The 18814-nt window shown below is 33.4% G+C and overlaps 1 non-coding gene across 1 annotated transcript in view; it reads left to right on the forward strand.

Moving 5' to 3' along the window:
* The window catches only part of LOC18449078 (isoeugenol synthase 1), a 35474-nt gene extending 19129 nt beyond the window's left edge, over window positions 1–16345 (forward strand). Inside the window, exons 4-6 of the transcript XR_016043526.1 lie at window positions 14679–14886; window positions 15832–15871; window positions 16057–16345. This is a non-coding gene — a transcript (isoeugenol synthase 1). The remainder of the gene's footprint in view (window positions 1–14678; window positions 14887–15831; window positions 15872–16056) is intronic.
* The last annotated feature ends 2469 nt before the right edge of the window (window positions 16346–18814 follow it).

Below are 18814 nucleotides of genomic sequence, written 5' to 3' on the forward strand. Positions count from 1 at the left end.
AAATAGTAATTAATAATATGTTTCTATAAATTTAGCGAAATAAAATAGGTATATTATCTACAATTTAAAAATAAGAATTCCATAAAAGTTTAAACAAAATATTAGAATTTTCATTCTCCCTAGCATCCATATTGCAATATTTTATTTAAAGATTAGAAATATTTTTGAAAGCATAAGGAAAAGGTAAAGAATGAGAAAAGTTCTCCAACTACATATTTTATAAAGAAAAAGAATTATTTTTATTTTTATTTTAGGGTTCTTTTATTTATAAAAATGACTCATTTTAATCTATCATGCTAGGGAGAAAGAAATTTTTTTTTTTTTTTTAGAACATTGCTTTATTATTAAATAATATATCTACTTTGATTTTTTATTTTAAAAAGTATGTATTATAATTATTAATTTGTTTGTTCTAAAATTTATTTTAAACTATATTTTAAGATTTTATAATAATTATACTTTAATTATAGAGTTGGACATATTAAAATTATTCATAACTTAATGTTCCCCTCTTCTCTAGCTTCTCTTGCTATTTTCTAGGAGCACTATATCCTTCTTATTCTCTCTGTTTTAAAATAACAATTTATTTTATTATTTTTATTATTTTTATTTTATTTGTATAGGCAATTTTGGATCCTGCATGTTAGATACAATGGAACATTTTTTTTTTCCTTTTTGATGTAGAGAGCTATTTTATTTTTTGTTTCAAATAACACATGTGCGTTGTCTTGATTAAATTTTTTTATTATATAATATAATTTATTAATTTTTATGGTTTAGCAATAGCGTGTTACTATTTTTTAATTCTTATTAATGTGATATTTAAACTTCCTTTGGTGAATTATTTAGTTATACTTCATAATATTATTTCTATTTGACTAGTTCGGTTTTAATTTCATAAATTTTTATATTTAGTCGTATTCAATGGGTAGATATGTGTCACAAGAATAAATAGGGAGCCCATCTTAGAAAGTATGTTGGGCAAGTGACCAGAAGTTTTGGGTACTTTGTAGGGAAATAAATTCCATTCTATTTAGGATATAATATTTCATACTTTTTAATTTTTTTGATTTAAATCACGTATGTGAGTCTCTCTCTTTGCTTCCTTTGTTTTTTATTAAAGGGCTACTTTATCATTTAAAATTGTTTGATACAACGGTAAAAAACGAGGTAAAACGTGGGAAGATGAAATAAGGGAGAGAAATTAATGATAAGATTTAAATAACTTTAAAAAATAGATATTTATGTAATTTTCTAAACCTCTGCTTAAACTGGTGTTTGATCTTGGTAATTATTTGATTTTTAAAATTAAATTATGATGTACATGATAGAACACACTCTCTCTTCTTCTCTCTCGCTAAATTCATGAGTGGGAAATATGTAAGTTCGTGGTGGAAAAAATGGTTTAACGGTGAAATCATCATCTTCAATTTTGTAGTCCCTTGTAATTACATCTCTCTCATCTTCCATCAACTCTCTCTCAACCCAAATTACATGCCACTTGAATTGTACGATTTTATTCCATTTTTCTAAGTTCTAAATTTATCGATTACTTAATTCATATACCATGATATGAATGTACCTATCTGTAATGAATTCATATACCATGATATGATTGTTCCTATCTGTAATGAGAAAATGTAAGTTTGAATTCATTTCGTTGTTTGAAGTTTATTATTTTGGAAATATTTTCTGTCTCGAATATTGGTACAATCCTATTCTATATCCTATATTACAATTTTAATTTTTCTAAGATTTTTTACATTGAATATTAATATTTTGAAATAACTAATATTACCTTTAATATAAAACTCTTTACTTCCAAAATTAAAAATTCTGATTTAAAAAATAGATTACGAACTTTTTCTGTTAATAAATTTTATATATGATAAATTTCTTGAGGAATGATTAAAGTTACAAAGAAGGGTGCCCTTTCAGAAAAATCATTTATTAGGATTTTTAAAAAATTGCTTAGGTTTTTGAAATTTAGAAATTTCAATTTTTATCTAGAATAAATGTATTTGTGAGTTTTCGTACTTCTCAAAATTGTCTATGACCAATTATATTAACAAAATTATAAATATTTCAAATAGTATTATGATTTTTAAATATTTGTATTTTTTACTTATGAATTTCTAGGCTTTGAAAATTATCTATGACTGAATTTTTAGTTTGTTGTTACAAATTTTAAGAAAATAATAATATTGCAATGACTACAAAAAATAGGAAATTGATAAGAATATCAAATTTTAGATACAATTTTTTATGTTTCAAATATTATATAACTAATTTCAAATTTTTATGCTGAAAAAATGACAGATGAGGATTTGTGTAACCGATCCCAATTAGTTGGAAAAAGCTCTGATGATGAAGATGATGATAGGATTTTAAATTATAATTTTAATGTCTGAATAATTATATCCCTTAGTTTTACAAAATTTTGAAAATATAACAGTCTAAATATAATTTTGTATACTTTGAAATTAGTTTATACTAATTTTTAATTTTTAAATTGTAATTTGTAATATTTAAGAAATTATTTCCACTGTTTTGTCATTTCTCAATATTTTTGAAATCTTATTTTTAATTATAATTAGAAAATAGAATGCGATATCAAACTTCTTTATTTCAACTTCTTAATTTTTCATGCTATAAGCTTTGCCGATGATTAATTGTCATGCTCTCTAGAAAAATTTCATACTTTAAAAATAGATTATAAATTTTTTCTAATTGTTTTAACAATTTAATTCTTCTTAAAAGTCACGGACAATTTTATGCAATAATAAGTATAAGGAAATTATCTTTTCATACTTTAAAAATAGATTGTAAAAAATTTCTATTTGTTTTAACCATTTAAAAAGGCTTCTTAAAAGTCACAAACAACTTTATGCAAAAATAGGTACAAGTAAATTATCTTTTTTCCTTTATTTTATACAATTAAATATTTTTAATTTTTACTCCTTTCAAATTATTTGGAACTACTTTCTAGAAATTTTAAGTACTAAAAAATTGCCATTTGAAGTTTCACAACAAAAATTGCAAAATTTTTAGGAATTATTTTGTATGATTTTCAAGAACTATCTTTATTAATTTTCTTTTCGCAGTTAAATATTTTAATTTATTAAAAAGGTTGTGTGCTTCTTTTGTTGATTCGTAAAATTATTATGTTATGATTTTAAATGTTAAGAAAATTGTAATTGTTCTAAAACTAGCATAACAATTTTTAATTAAAACGTTGTTTAAAGAAAATTGTAATTGTTCTAAAACTAGCATAACAATTTTTAATAAAATAGTTGTTTGAAAAAAATTGTAATTGTTCTAGAACTAGCATAACAATTTTTAATTAAAAAGTTGTTTGTTTGTTTTGCTGATTCATAAAATTATTTTGTTATGATTTAAATATTTTAGTTAAGAAAATTGTAATTGTTCTAAAACTAGCATAGTAATTGTTCTAAAACTAGCATAGCAGTTTTACTAGCTAGCTTTTTTTACAAATTTGAAATTCGAAACTTCAAGGATGCTGTAACTTCTCAAATTTAGAAAACTAGTTTTAGATATCTTAATTTGGTAAATTTTGATGTTTTGATAGTTTTAACATTCATTTACAAGTCATGTTCCTTTTATTTAGAGCTTCAAAAATATAAAAGTTGACATTTTTTTAAGACAATTTTCTTTATTCATTTTCCAAAATTTTTACTTTAATTCCTAAATTCTCAATACTTGAATGTTATCACATAATTTTTGGAATATAACAATGATATTATTTTAAGTTCTACCTAACATCATGTAAGTTTATCAAATTTGTATTATGTATTTGGTTTGTATAACATGTCAACATTAGTAACACACCTTTAAATATTGCTAAAAGATGCAACTCCAGTATCGAAGCCCTTACGATAGCCTAAAAATTATTTTCACCCCTAATTATGACATTAAAAGCTTCAAACAAAAGGTATATCGAGTGTATATATAAACTTTTAAATTTTTTTAAAAATGGATGATCAAGATATTGTGTTACAAGATGTATTGTTTCTTGGTTTAATATTCTTTATTTTTTTCTCCTCATATCAGCACATCTTGAGGTTGAGAGGATCAACTGGTGAGGTTTTTAACATTAAACAACCTGTTAAGGTAGATTATTGAGCTACACCTTACTTTTGTTCTATAAAGTTAACGGCTGTATAAATATTTCCTTGTGCTATGGACTTATTTTATCTTTTGTTTTTGTTTTTCATCTGTCTATGCTTACATTTTAAATTCCATTATTGATTTATTTTTTCTTTGAATTTTTTTGTTATTCTTCTATCTCTCGTTTCATTTATAAGTACAACACGTGTAAATCCTTTGGGGTATGAAATGTGATTAACTCATTGTGCAGACCTACTAACCCTAAGAAAATAGAGCCTAAATAAATTTGAAAGATACCATCAACAAGTGTTCGCAAAATCGGCCAGTTAGAATTGGAATTGGCCGGTTAGATTGCTATCAGTGGGGTGGTGATTCCGGTGGCCGGGCCGATTTTGCTGTGCACATGGTAAGACGAAAGTCTCCAAAACAAATCGGGGCCAAAACCAGTCGGTTCAATGTTAAATTGGCGGTTTTTCTTCAAAACCGGCTGGTTTTCCTAACCGTTCTGGTTTACTGATGTTTTTGTGCGCTATAACGCATAAAATAACGGCCATTATTTGACACAGTCCCGTTATTTTTATAGATCAAGATTTTGCAGTATTTTTTTCGTCCATTTTGTAGTTTTTTTTTTTTTGTTTTTTCAATCAAATATTAATGTTATATACCGTAAAGTTTCTATATATTTCTATTATTGAATCAAAAGTCGAAAAACAAAGAGTTCTTGGCGGATTGAAATGGGGATTTTTGAAAATTAGAAATTTCTGCCATTCTATCAAATGCAACTTTAATACCTCAAAGATTTTCGTATAAATGGAGGGCTTAGATAGATTGTTGAAAGATTCAATGTTTACATATTTCAATTTTTTCAAAACGATGAAGATTTGCGGTTATTTTGGGCCCGAAGTACTGCTGCTCGAAGAACTGTTTTTATCCAAATAAAATGATTTCTGATCGATCAATTGATCGATTTTTATCAAATTAATCATTGAAATTTGATCATAAAGTCCTTATCTATCAAATAAACTAGTTATTTTGATTTACTATTCATTAATTTTTTTTATATCAATTTTTTTGCTGCGTTTTTCCTGAAATTTTCGTGAAGTAAAAAATTCACAATTTTTTGAATAAAGATCTCAATAGTGAATAAGTTTCCATAAAATTTGGTGCATTTGAATCTTAATTGAAGTATCTATCATATCTCCATATCAATTTATTAAAAAAAAAAAAGAGTTGGGGTTGATTTCGACTCTAAAGTTTATGTCTTCTTTGACTCGATTTTAGGGTTCTTAAAACAATTTTTTAAAAATAAAATTATGTTTTGTTTTTATAAAAATATGAAGTTTGTGATGAATATGACAAAAAAAGAATATATTCTTTTTTTTCTAAATATATATATTTTTGGTGAGCTTGTTGGATTGTTTTTAATGTTATATATTTTTTTACAAAAATATGTTTATTTGTGATGAATATGAGGAAAAAATTTGTTTCTTTTTAATGTTATACATTTTTGGCGAGCTTGTTAGATTGTTTTTAATGTTTTATATATTTTTTTATAAAAATATTATTTTGTGATAAATATGAGAAAAAAATTATTTCTTTTTAAGGTTATTGTTGGTGTATGTTACTGATGTCTTTGTTCTCAACTTCTTGTTTAGTTGTGACATTTCTTCTAATTTGTTTTTTTATTTGTTACAAGCTATCTATTATTTGTTGCAACTTCATACTCCTTAAATCTGTTTATTAGCCTCGATGAAGAAAAGAGGTAGAAACTAAAAATTGTTTTACTCATCTCTCGTGTTTCCACTTGCTGAAATGGATAAAAACTTAACTTGCTTTTTTTAAATATACATCTTAATTCTACATTTTAAAGTTGTCATCTTATATAAATTTTTTTGTCTCATGTTAAAACCTAACTCAAAAGGTTATTGAGTAAATGAGGTTTGGCCATTTCAAAACCGATTTGGTCATTTCAAAATTGATTTGGCCATTTGAAAATATACTTGGCCATATTTTGTTAAAATATGACATTTGGCCATTTGAACCAGCACTTAATACCTTTACCCACACCATGTATTTGATAACCAAGTTACTAGGTAAATGAGGTGCTCTTTCTTACTACCTTGTCTCACAACCATTCGAAAAGTTGGGAACATCATACTACAAAAAAATACGCTCTCAAACCCATTTCTAAACCGTATTAAAGTGTTTTTCAACATTAAAACAACATTTTTCAATATCAACATTAAAACAATATATAAGCATATATTGTTACGTCATCCATTGTTAGTTGGACTTTGTAACTTCACCCATTGAATTTATGTGAAATTATAAATTATTTTGCATATTTTCATAATATTCAAATATGAAATTATATAAAAAGTTGTATCAAAATTTTTTATAAGATAAATGTATGTAATATGATGGTATATACTTAATCTAAGTTTTTCTATTTGTTTTTAAATTTTTTTGGGGATTTTGAGCCATTTTTGTTTTAAAAAATCTACTTGACCGGTTAGTCGGGTTAACCGCTCCTATTAGTCTGGTTCCGGTTCGAACCGCTCCCAGCCTCATGACCGGTTAACCGTTCCGGTTCGATTTTGCAAACATTGCCATCAGCTATAGGTGTATGGTAGATGTCACTGAACATATTCTAGATGCCACAAAAGGGTAAATACCATGTGTCGATGGTGCATGGTACACTTTCCCTGATTAAATTGTGGCTACATATTAATTTGACCACATTGTGTAATGTATATTAGACTTTTTTTTTGGGTGAGTCAGTGGGGAGTGGGCCCTTGACCTTTGTAGGAATTGAACTTAAGAAGTAGTGTTGCAAATCGTCAAGTGCAAACCAATTAAGCCTGGGCTCTTTTCCTTGTATATATCATTCTTCAATGGTGTACAACACACTTTCCCATAGTAAATATTGGATATATGTTAATTGACTCCAAAGTTCACTCTTTATACCCTTATCCACACCTCATTCTTAGTTCTGAGTAGTGATTGATAGAGTGTCAAACCCATTTGTTGGATGATGTGGAGATCCTTAAAAGTTTACGTCTTGCGGAAAGGCTTTGGTAGAATATCTTTAAAGTGTTCAAAATGTCCTGCAAAATCATCAAAGGGCTCAAAAGATCTCATTCAGTACATCATCATAAAGTTTAGTTAAAAAGTCTTTAGTTTGCTAATTTGGCCGACTGAAGTGGCTTTAGCTAAATTGCAAAAATGGACTTGGTTATTCAATTAGGAAAGTTGAACTGCCACATGATCAAAATAGCATTTGTTATTTAGGGTTGGCAATACAAACTATGGGCATTTTGCCATTTAGCAGTTCCTTGTTCCCTACACAGAAGAAACAAGGGTATTTTTATAATTGTGCTTGAGCCACTTGAGTTTATCAAAATGTTTCTTATTATTTTAGGTTCTCTCGAACAAGTGATTTAGGCGCTTTTGAACAAAATTTTGTGGGATATACCCTTTTGAAATGGGTTTTAAAAAGTAAACTCCACAATGTTAAACAAGATCTTTATTGCTAGAAGATCCCTTAAATATGAGTTGAGGAAACATTAATGAAAGGATAAGGATATACGAGCATGGTAAAGGGACCACACGATAAGATCATGACTCCAATCATCAGATGTAAACGGAGTGGTTTGTTAAAAATTTATGTCAAACAAGTTTTCCTATGCCAACATTGTACCTAGAAACAGTTTTAAAACCTAGGGACCCACATCTGAGCCAAATTTTATTCCATAAAACTTTTAAAATATTAGGTAAATTCAAAAGGAGCCCCTAATCATAAAACCGTAGGGTTTTTCGCTTTGAGAATAATTCAGTAACATATACATTGGAAAACTTACCAGCCCAAACGAGCATATATTGGGGAAAAGTTTGGTGGATCCTTAGTTTGGGTGATAAGAGGATCTCACAAATAAAAGCTACGAGCTTTGGGTTTGATTGCAACCCAAACCCAGAATCAGATAACTGATAAAGGTCATGGATTATGCTTCTACAGATATCATTAAAAAATTAGGTTACTATAATATTAGGATAATATGAAAGAAACAATGCTCAAAGCAAGAATGATCATTTGTGTAGCATAGAAAAGACGAAAAATTACAAAGGGACCGCTCGATATCAATACGGAATGGACCCGATACATGATGAAAAATATCTCAAAGTCTGGGACCAATCCAATATCACTTGGTACTATTTACTGAAAGGTCTCTGTTGTTGCATACCATTCATATGCTACCTCGAGTTACTATTTACTATGGCCTAAGGGTTGCTCGTGAGACCCCTCGGCGGGTGGGTCCACTCTTGCCACCCTAGTCCCTTGACAGTCTACCATGAGGGACGACCACCATGCCCATGTAGATCCAGATGGTGCTACAAGGTGTGCACAACCGCTGCTGGTCCCTAACAGGACGCAAATTTTTTGTGGATATGCAATCTATTGCACATAAGAGGGAGGCAAGTCATGTGCGAGGTGAACCTGTGTGGTCATGCTTAGAGGTCACGCAGTGGATAGGCGAGTGCACGAAGACCGTGTGGACTGGCAGGCTCTGCATAGCGTTCGCAAACGTGTAGCATGTACACGTGTGTCTACACGTGTTAGATTTTTATTTTTTAGCCCCCTGGCTGCAGAACAATATATACGTCCGAGTCTCACTGACATTCTGCTGGCTTTGGCCCTTTATATGAGGCCGCACTTTGTAAAGAGCGACCGAATCAGTTAAGTGATATATTATGGCTTCAGTACTATTACTTGACACTGCACTCAGAGTAATACGATTGCAGCGGTATGTGTTTCAGTGTGGCTCCGACCCCCTATTCCCTTATGTGCGACTGTAGAGAAACATTGTTTTGTAAGGCCACAACCTTACTATAGTGGCGTTTTTTGGTTTACAATGCAGCCTCAAACTCTTGAGGGGCATATCTTTGTGTCTGGATTTTTGGTTTTAGCAAACCTTTTAGGTTTTTGGGACAGAATGAAAAATTGGACACAACTAGCAAGGTCTCTCTATGGATTGTGCTACAAAAAAACTTGTTTTAGCCATAGAAACATATTTTTGAGCCCCATTTGTTATTTGTTGTGGCTCTTTGATGTCGTAGGGTTTAGGAAATCTGATTGTAGGACATGTTGGACTTTAAACTGCGATAATTTGCCCTTTTGATGTAGGATTTCGCATGTAGGATTAGACCACTTCCATACTTACGAGGATGGGAGCCTTGTTCTCTAGATCCGATCTAATGCTTATTACTAGCCCAGGCCCCTATCTGGCTGTGCGAAATTTTCACTTTGGTTTTCTTTGGAAGTAGGATTATTTTTGGGTTTTTTTGAAGGCTCGAGGAAGTATTAAAAACAATGATAAAATTTTTGAATTGGCAACCATGTACGAACAAGCTCGACTATTTGTATTGTTGATTTACTGTGCTTTTCTTTCCATATTTATGAAGATAGACTACTCGGGCATTTCTTTGATTTGCCCAAATCCTTATAGGGGTTTCCTTGATATACATGCTTTTTTTTCCAATACCTGCTCAATTACAAAGTATTATTGGAAAATCTAATTGTCAGTATGGACCCTCATGAAGCAAGGGTATATTATATGGGCTTGTCATTAGATGGAGACGTGTAGGACATGGATTTGCAATGATTATTGTGCACACTACATTATGATGAGTGGTATGCACTAATGAAAAAATATGTCAGTCTAAAAGTTCTCTAATTGCCAGGTATGAAAGGTTAGCCTCCTCTTTTGGTTCGCTATCACCTCGGCCACCATATTGCACGAACTCATGTGGGCATTTGATGTGCCCCCAATGGTGTCCATAATCGAGAACTTGAGGGAAAGAATCATAAAGATCTGTCACTAGTGATGCTGGCATTATTAAAGTGGCGGGTACATATAATGTTTATGCACTAGTCACTTCATCATTCATCAGATCCATATGGAGATATTGATGATATTTTTTTGCAGCATCGTCTTTACATCTGGAGTTAGAGGCACGGTGCCGATCCATGAGTGATAGCAGCACCGACTTACTTGCCAAGATGTGTGGGCCCAAGGGCAGCAGCGAACCAAAGGGCTAAGCCAATGGGAACATTCACTTGAGGAAAGAGAATACAGAGGTTGAGGGTGCTGGTAGCATATGGGGGTGAGTCAAGCATAGATCTCAAATGTCAAAATTCAACCTTCACCTATTACAATCGTGGCATGTCAACTTCACTATCTATGCAAGTACACGGGGTGCAAGATGATCATTCATTGTTTCCTTTAGTTGGATTGCAGAATTGGGATAATGAAAACATAACATGGTAGGAAGACTAATTCGTATAGCTTCCCTTGATCTAGAGGGAAGTGTGAGCATTAAATGGAAAACAATATTGCTAAGGATGCAATGCATATAGGATCATCGAGATTTATCATTTGTTCTAGATTATATGCTTGAGATGAGGAGGAGCCCACCTTTTAGTGTCTAGACCCTCTTCTACAGGATATTCAATGCTATTATCTAAGGAGATAGTGTTCATGGAAAGATATGTACGTGATTACTTTCTCCTATTGGGTTTTCTCACAAATGGATTGTTAACATAATTATACCTTCCCACTCCAGAACCTTGTTTAATTGTAATAGTTGGTATAAAATCCCATTCATAAAATACAGAGATCATAAGGACCTTTAAAAGTTATTTGGACTTTCATTTAGGTCCCTTAGATAGGGCCCTGTGATAAATCTCAGTATCAATAATTTTACCTTTATTAAGTATGCTTATCTCACTTGAGTCATAGGCTACTTATTGCTTCAATGAATTTAAGTTGGAGGTTGAGAACCGGTCAGGGAGGAGAATTACGATCCTCAGAACTTACAAGGGCCGCGAGTACACAATTGAATTGCTGGGATGATTCTCTCATAATCATGGGATTCGTCAGTAGGAAACAATGTCATGTATTTTGTAGTAACATGATGCTGTAAGAGAAGGAATCGTACCCTATTGAAAATTTGATCGGGAGTGATATATGACAAAAAGATGATTTGTATATCACGTGTGAGCATTGTAGGCGGTCTTATGAATGCCATGTTGTGAATGTGACAGGAGTTGCCATAGTGCTTGTTAAGTCGCTACTAGAGCAATCTAAGTCCAGAAAATTGGCAGATTATGAATTGGACACTCCGATATCCCTAGAGAACTTAGAGTACTCATTTATCTTTCTAGAAATGATCCCCACTATGAGGATAGGGTAAACCTAATTCGATGGTGAACTGGATTATTGATGGTTGACATCAGATAATTCTCCACTCCAGGAGTAGGAGCGTTTTCTTGGTACAATAAGTTAGAAGATATGACTGAAATGTCTAATATAGAAACAAAGTATATAGATTAATGTATAGCATAACGGGTGAGCATACGACTCATGAGGAACCTGAAAAATGAGGGATTATAACGAGTCTTGGAGTGTATATGAGCGTGTTTTGGTGATAACACGATGCCACAAGCTTTTATAAAAAGATCCCAAGTATCACAATATGACATAACATGTAGATTTTTAGGTATCACTATTTGAGATATGTCATTAAGAGGAAAGAGATAGTGATGACATGTAGACCCCATGACTAAACTTATAGCTTGAGAGAAGTATGGGATCATGTCAAGAGATTGGGACTTCGAAGTCCCTACGTGGTTTTCCTTCACCATCATCAGTTTTTGACGCTTCCCAAACATGTATGTTGTTGATTGACCTTTACCATTTATTTTAGATATTACAGTATTATGGTTTGTTCATAGCATAAACGTTTTTTTTTATTGCAAATTCACACTAGTCACTAGGAGGCTTGTTCATTATTTGGTGCATTGTTAACAAGCTTCGTCTGCTCTCTCCCACAATGTTGACCACCTCAATGTCCGGGATTTTGGTGGATGAGACACACACTTCGATTAGTACCTAAAGAATAAATATACTCTAAAGATGCTCATCAACTACAGCGACATGAGGTTTTTATGTTGGATTTTCTTTTGCAAAATATTTTTGAAAAACTATTATAATGTAATATAATATTTTTTAAAATGAATTTCTTGGCTTGCATAAGAACGATGTTTTCATTGGATGTGTTGAGTAGGAGTACATGAATGGGGTTGAGTAGTCTCCTGAGCATAGAGTAGCTCATGAGGGATTAGTTGAGATACTCAATCCAGTGTGCCCAACTAAGTTGAGGGCAAGCTAGAGCATTCATTGAAAAAGAGAGAAGAGGTGTTCCATGTCTGCATGGTGGAAAATTAAAGTAGTTCTCTGTAGAGATGCATTCCTCCATGTAGTATGAGAGAGTTATTGCGTTGTGATGTATCATCAGATACTGATTATAGGATCAAATATATTTTTGTGCACATACGTTAGGACAAGTGGGAGATGTTGGATTTTGACTGTGTCCCTTATAGGTGCAGGGACGTCCATAAAAATTTAGATATTCTTAGTGGCTAATAGAGAATAAGGATGTCTATGGGATTATTAGACTTTTTAGTGGTTGAGTGAAAGGATATGGGAATCCCATGGGATATGGGATTTTCAACTAAGAACAAGTTCCAATTGAGGGAATATTATCCAAAAGTGATACAATAACTCCCTTTTGGATAAGATTCACTCATGGGATATTTAGTAGAGTTTTTATATGATGCACATGCCTCTTAAAAATTGGTTTTTTCTCTCTTCACAAAAAAGCTCATCTTTCTATCTTTCTCTCCTAGTTTTCTTGCTATAAAGCCTAGAATGAAGAACCCATAGGTAATCCAAGAGGTCTCGAATCTTCCATCAAAGACTTGTGATTCACGCTGTATATACTGCTACACTTCTTGTTCTAATAATCGGTAATCCGTGTAGGTATGCATTTATGAAACTCCCGAACTGAAAGAGACACGTGCAGGAAAGGTCATATCAGTTGTATGGGAAGAATTAGATTTAAAAACATTATGTGATTTTTATCCGATATGTTTGTTTTTTGTGTTTTCGCTACATACGAGATTCCCTCTGGAATCCTACAGATATGTCAAAGTTAGGCAGTAAGTGTCAAGACTCTACATGCGATTGCGGATTTTAGATGCCTCCGTGAGAACAAGTCATATCCATTTAAGGATATAAACACACACATAAGTGTAGGGGGTCTTCCATGACACTTGTACATGTTCTTGTTAGTGCGGCATCCGATATGCGGCTATCATATATATTTATCATAGGACCGCTTACCGATGATTTGGTCGTCGACCTCACAGGTCTCTACAGTCCACACATGGGTAGTTAAGTATATTAGTATCCTGGTCAATACCATCGAGAAAATTTCGAACTTCGATGAGAGAGAGCCTATAAAACTCTCAATAGTATATATTAGCATCCTGCTCAACACCAATGAGAAAATCTCCTAGCTCGACGAGAGATGACCCATAGAAATCTCAACAATACCACAAGATAAAATCCCACTGGCTACATTGGGATTTTGTAACTCTAGAATTGTAATGTCATTGATGTACTTGGTTCTAACCCATAAACCTCGGGTTGAATCATAAAAGTGTTGTATGGCAGTAAAAAGTCACAAGAATGGAAGACCAATAAACCAATCCAACAAAATGGACTTTGCTCTATATAGGGCACCACTAGATATGCAATATATGCAAATCTTGTATCCCCATATCAAGCTCCCCGCAAATCAAAATATCATAATGTATGTGGTCTTATAAAAAATAACGCCTTTGGAAGGCCACAAAATCCTAACAGATTGCAAGCACACTTCAAGGACATGCACTCTTGCAAATATAATGCGCAAGCACATAACTCTTTCCATTGGATCAATCTAGGGAAGAGTGAGTTCCCATATGCGAAGATTTTATGCACATACTGTGAGATGGCTTATGATTGAGGATATGGCTTATATCCTCGGAAACCATGGCCTTCTCACACAGGCTTACGTTAATCCTTAGTAATTACTATAGCAATACTCAAGCTGCAACAATTCTCTTAACACATTAATACCCAAAATATTTACAGCCAATAAAACAATCACGAGGTATACTCACATATCTTGACTAAGTACCTTCAACCCTTTCGGCTTAATGGCCCAAATGAAAGAAACTTTTTTCTAGGTTTGAAACTTGTAACAAGTGAGGTTATATTGGTAAAGCAACTTTAATGAGTCAAATTATCAAAATTTCCTTGCATGTTCAAGGTTGCAAACCCATATCAAAGTTCTTAAAGAGGTGCCTAATTTAAATATTTTTAAGAAATAATCTTTTTGATAATAAAGTTGTTGATTTAATGACCTCATTAGGACATTTGACCATCACAATTATATTTTCCTTAATATTAAGGAACATCAAAATTAAGAAACATGTTTTTAACATAGAAGCTTTTGTAAGATTTTTGTAAGGCAACAATATTTAATGCCAACTATTGGTCAAAAGAATTGAATAAGCGAAAATAAGCTATTAAAGCCAAAAATAGCCCAAGTTAGTACAAGATCTTATAACTTGAATTCTAATTGTATTTATCTGACACTTGCAGCTGTGATGACCTTTGAGGAAGACATTGCTGCTTTCACAATAAGGGCAGTTGATGATATCCGCACACTCAACCGCGTTGTCATCTGCAAACCACCCAAGAACGTCATTTCTCAGCTTGATTTGATCTCTTTGTGGGAGAAAAGATGTGGAAAGAGTCTAACGAGAAACTTTCTCTCAGAAGACCAAATAATTAAACTCACTGAGAGCATGTAAAGGAAGCCAGAAACCTCTATTACTGGTTTTTCACCAATTGTAGTATGCTCCAAATATGACTTTAAAAAACGGATCGGTAACCCAAATCGTGAATCCAGATTTTCGATCTATTTTGGTGGATTCTTGATCAGGTCTACCCAAGTGGTTATTAAAAATTTAAATTTTGAAAAGAATAAAAAAAAACAAGGACTGGCTCTGACCGGTTCTCTAACAATCAGAGATCCGGCCAGAACCAGACATGTCATATTGGCCAGTTCCCGATAGTTCGGGGGAACCAGTTTGTCCCTGACGATTCCCCATTTCAGTTGGCATTCTTAAAATATTGCATTAGGAATTTTTTGAGTGGACTAGTGGAGCCAATCTAGGTCACAAAGTGTGATGGTGGATCCACAAGTTCACATATAATTTTGGATGTGAAGATCAGCTGCATCATGTTTCAATTTTGACCTCTATCACCAATCCACTAACTATGCTTTTCATGATACGAAGTGCCATGCAACATTAGAAGCAAAAGGAAAGCATATGATACGGCATGCTTGGTGCTCTCTTCTAATATTAGTTCTAATATTGAGGTTCGGAAGTAACCATATTGATGGGGATTGACGCTGATGCAAAGAGAACGAGATTTGGTTCTGATAAGAAAGGGCTGCTTGTAAGGCCTAAATTTAGGGTCATGTAGTTAAGGAATCAAAGATTTGTTAGAGCTTCCAACCCTCACGCCCCTCTTCTTTTTTTTTTTTTTTTTTGAAAAGTTTTATTTTGGGAAGAAAATCTTGGGATTGATTTTAGGAACTTTTTAGTTAAGGGTAGTTGGACTTTGACATAATTTACGGCGGGCATATCTTTGGGAACTCTTACTATTATCTTGGATCCCAAATAGTAAAAGGAAGTTGAGAGAGCGAGTTTCATTTTTCTTAATTTATATCGTTTTATGTTTTTAGGGAAAGGGAAGTGTATATATATGTACAGGGAGGGGGTTTGGTTTAGAAATGAGTTTTGTGCTTTATTTTTCTCTCTAGTGTAAAGAGATTTTCTTTCTTATGAAGAAAAAGTAAACAAACCCTCTTTTTTCATCTTTTATTTTTAATTTTGGGCATATATTCATCCTGCCTCATGTATAGTCATTGTTGTTTACATGGTGGTCAGTTGCGACATTTGCTAATTAGATTTTATTCATTTTTATTTATTCAGATTTATCCATTTTTATTTTTGTTCTTTTGTTTGCTATGGTTCACACAGGAAGAGTTGATATGGTGCAGCTCTTCCTCATCTTGAGAACGTGGCACCGGCTATCCTGCACTAGTTCTTTTGCAGGTCAGTCCAACTTGGAATTGGTAGAGGATGACTTGGAGCTGTCGCATCTTTTATCCAGACTACAACTGCACTCCCATTGCCGATCTCATTGACGTTCTTGCAGTTAACCCACTACAGATTAAAAAGACAGCCCTTGGATGATTGGAATTCCCACACACACTGGGACTCTTGTCGGCTTTTCTTTGGTCTTGTTTGATGACATTGCCCTGGTTTGTATCAAACATTTGAATATGCAACTTATTCCATCATGGCACTTTGCATAACTGGTCACTCCCTCGTGATTTTTTGTGTTGGTGTGTGTGAGAGAAAAGGGTCTTAAGAGTTTTATGAGGTTCTCCAGAGAAATAACAAAGGAAATATCTCAGCTCATCCCAAACCAACAACTAATGGCAAACAAATGAATAAATAGTGATGAATGAATAAATAGTGATGTTTTTGTTCAAAAAAAAATCCACCCTTAATATTTATTAAAATTAATTTAAGAAAATATTGGTTAAATTTCATTTTATGTATCTTAGAACCTGTCTCATATTCAACTGGTATTTTCTATCATCAATTGTTAGTCAAAAGGAACATACTTGACTAACGAGTCAAGACTCTAAAGGCATATGGAAGCCCTCATATGATGAGTCATGAATATACTATATCTTTCATATCTTCATATCATTTCAGGGGGGTTGGGCATCCTATATCATGAGGGAGGGGCACTAATGGAATTGGACTTTTTGATGAAGGCCAGCTTGGGAATATAAAAAATAGTGATTTGTTGACCCCTCCAGTCAGTCAGACCAGAGGTAGGCCCCAGTCATATAGGCAGCTAGCAACACATTCAAGTCAGTCTACCAACACAGTCTTTTTAGGCAGCGACCCCCCAAGTCAATTCAGCCAGAGGCAAGCGATAGCGAAGGACTTCCTCAAATAAAGTCCGTTTTATATAGTTTTTGAAAAGAACAGCAACTCTTGTAATGCGCCTTGCGACGTAAAGAGCAAATCAAAACCACACGGAGAAGCCAATCACTAAGCAGAAGGTCACCAAGATAGGTGAAGGTTTGCAACCTGGCTTGACTTGAGCTTGTTATCTTGTCCTAATACACCTGCAGCGCGTCTCGTAAAGTCTTATTTCTATAAGAGTAGGATCTCATGTGTTGGCTTTGTTATGGGAAGATATTCCTCTTATCTCTTTTTAAGAGGTTATGGGATAGACTTCCAAATATGATTGTTATCCCCTTGAGTCCATGCAAATAGAAATAACATGAGAGCCTATTGTATTCTTAGTTGGTTTGACCAAAGCCCATCTATCGTAGGTCATTTTAGGCGTGCATCTCTCTTGGGCCGCCATTCTTTGGACGGACTCTTCTTGGGGTATAGAGATATAAGAAGCCTTTTAATGCAGAAAAGAAGAGAAAGAGAGGTAAAATTATCCTCCTCTTAAAGTAAAGTAGAGATAGAGTTATCATGCTCTGAAGAGAGAAGAAGAAGAGAGAGAAAGTTATCTCTCTTCTTAGAGATAAGAAGAAGATGAAAGAGAGTCAACAATCCTCTTCTTTAACGTTTTTTTTTGTTGAGAGAAAAAAGAGGGCGAAGGGAAGAAAAAGGAGAGAAAGAGAGAACATTTTTTTTTAGAGAGAGAAAACCTCTCTAGAAAGAAAAAAATTCTAAAAAATCAGAGAGGGGAAATCCTAAAGAGAGAAGTCTCTAGATGAAATTGGTGATCCCAAGAAAGGTTGTTTCTTAAATGACGATTGTAACCATTGAGTTAATAATAGTGGATTGTCTCTATCTTCCATAGGCGTAACCTGAAAAGGTGAACTACATAAATATGGTGCCAGTAAGATTTATTTTTTTATTTTCTTTATTGCATATTTTCCCTCTCATACACACACATTGGCTTTAGCATAATTGTGTTTTCCATATTTCCTGGTTCTGTAGTGTGGATCCGTATTCGTGCGAGATGGCTCTAACGTGGTGAGCCCAACAAGGGGTATCAGAGCCGGGTATCCCTCACCGCTTGGTTATCTCTATCATTATTTTACAATATAGTGAACCTCACGATTGTAGGATGAGTAAGGAAGAACACAAATCTCGCTCCTTTAATCTTTGTCACACTCCGGGCTTTGCCCTGACTTGACTTTCGATTAATTGGGCTTAGGGGATAAACAAACCCTCGGGCGACAGTAACGATCCGATAGCACAACAATCGGGGGACGACACAACGATTCGGCAAGAGTTCACAATCGGGGGGGTAGGTCAAGATCGAGTGGGAGTTCACGATTTTGGGGCAGTTCACATTGGGTTGCAGTTGACAATTGGTTGACAGTTCACGATCAGGGGGCAGCTCTAGATTGAGGGGTAGTTCATGATTGTGGGGCAGTTAACCAAAACGATCGGACTATAGCTAACTGTAATGCGCAGGGGATAGACACTGTGTAAGGATAGATGGATTCCAATACCGGGAGCAGAATGATATCGCTCAATGGGAATAACTGGATCATTTGGAAGCTAAAGATGGAAGATCTACTATACTGTTAGGAGTTGTACGCATCCATTGAAGGGGTAGAACACAAGCCTGAAACTATGACAGATAAAGAGTGAAAGAGGCTTGACTGAAAG

This window comes from Amborella trichopoda, chromosome 11, assembly GCF_054954075.1.
Source record: "Amborella trichopoda isolate Santa Cruz 75 chromosome 11, AtrichopodaSantaCruz75HAP2 v2.0, whole genome shotgun sequence".
Taxonomy (NCBI): domain Eukaryota; kingdom Viridiplantae; phylum Streptophyta; class Magnoliopsida; order Amborellales; family Amborellaceae; genus Amborella; species Amborella trichopoda.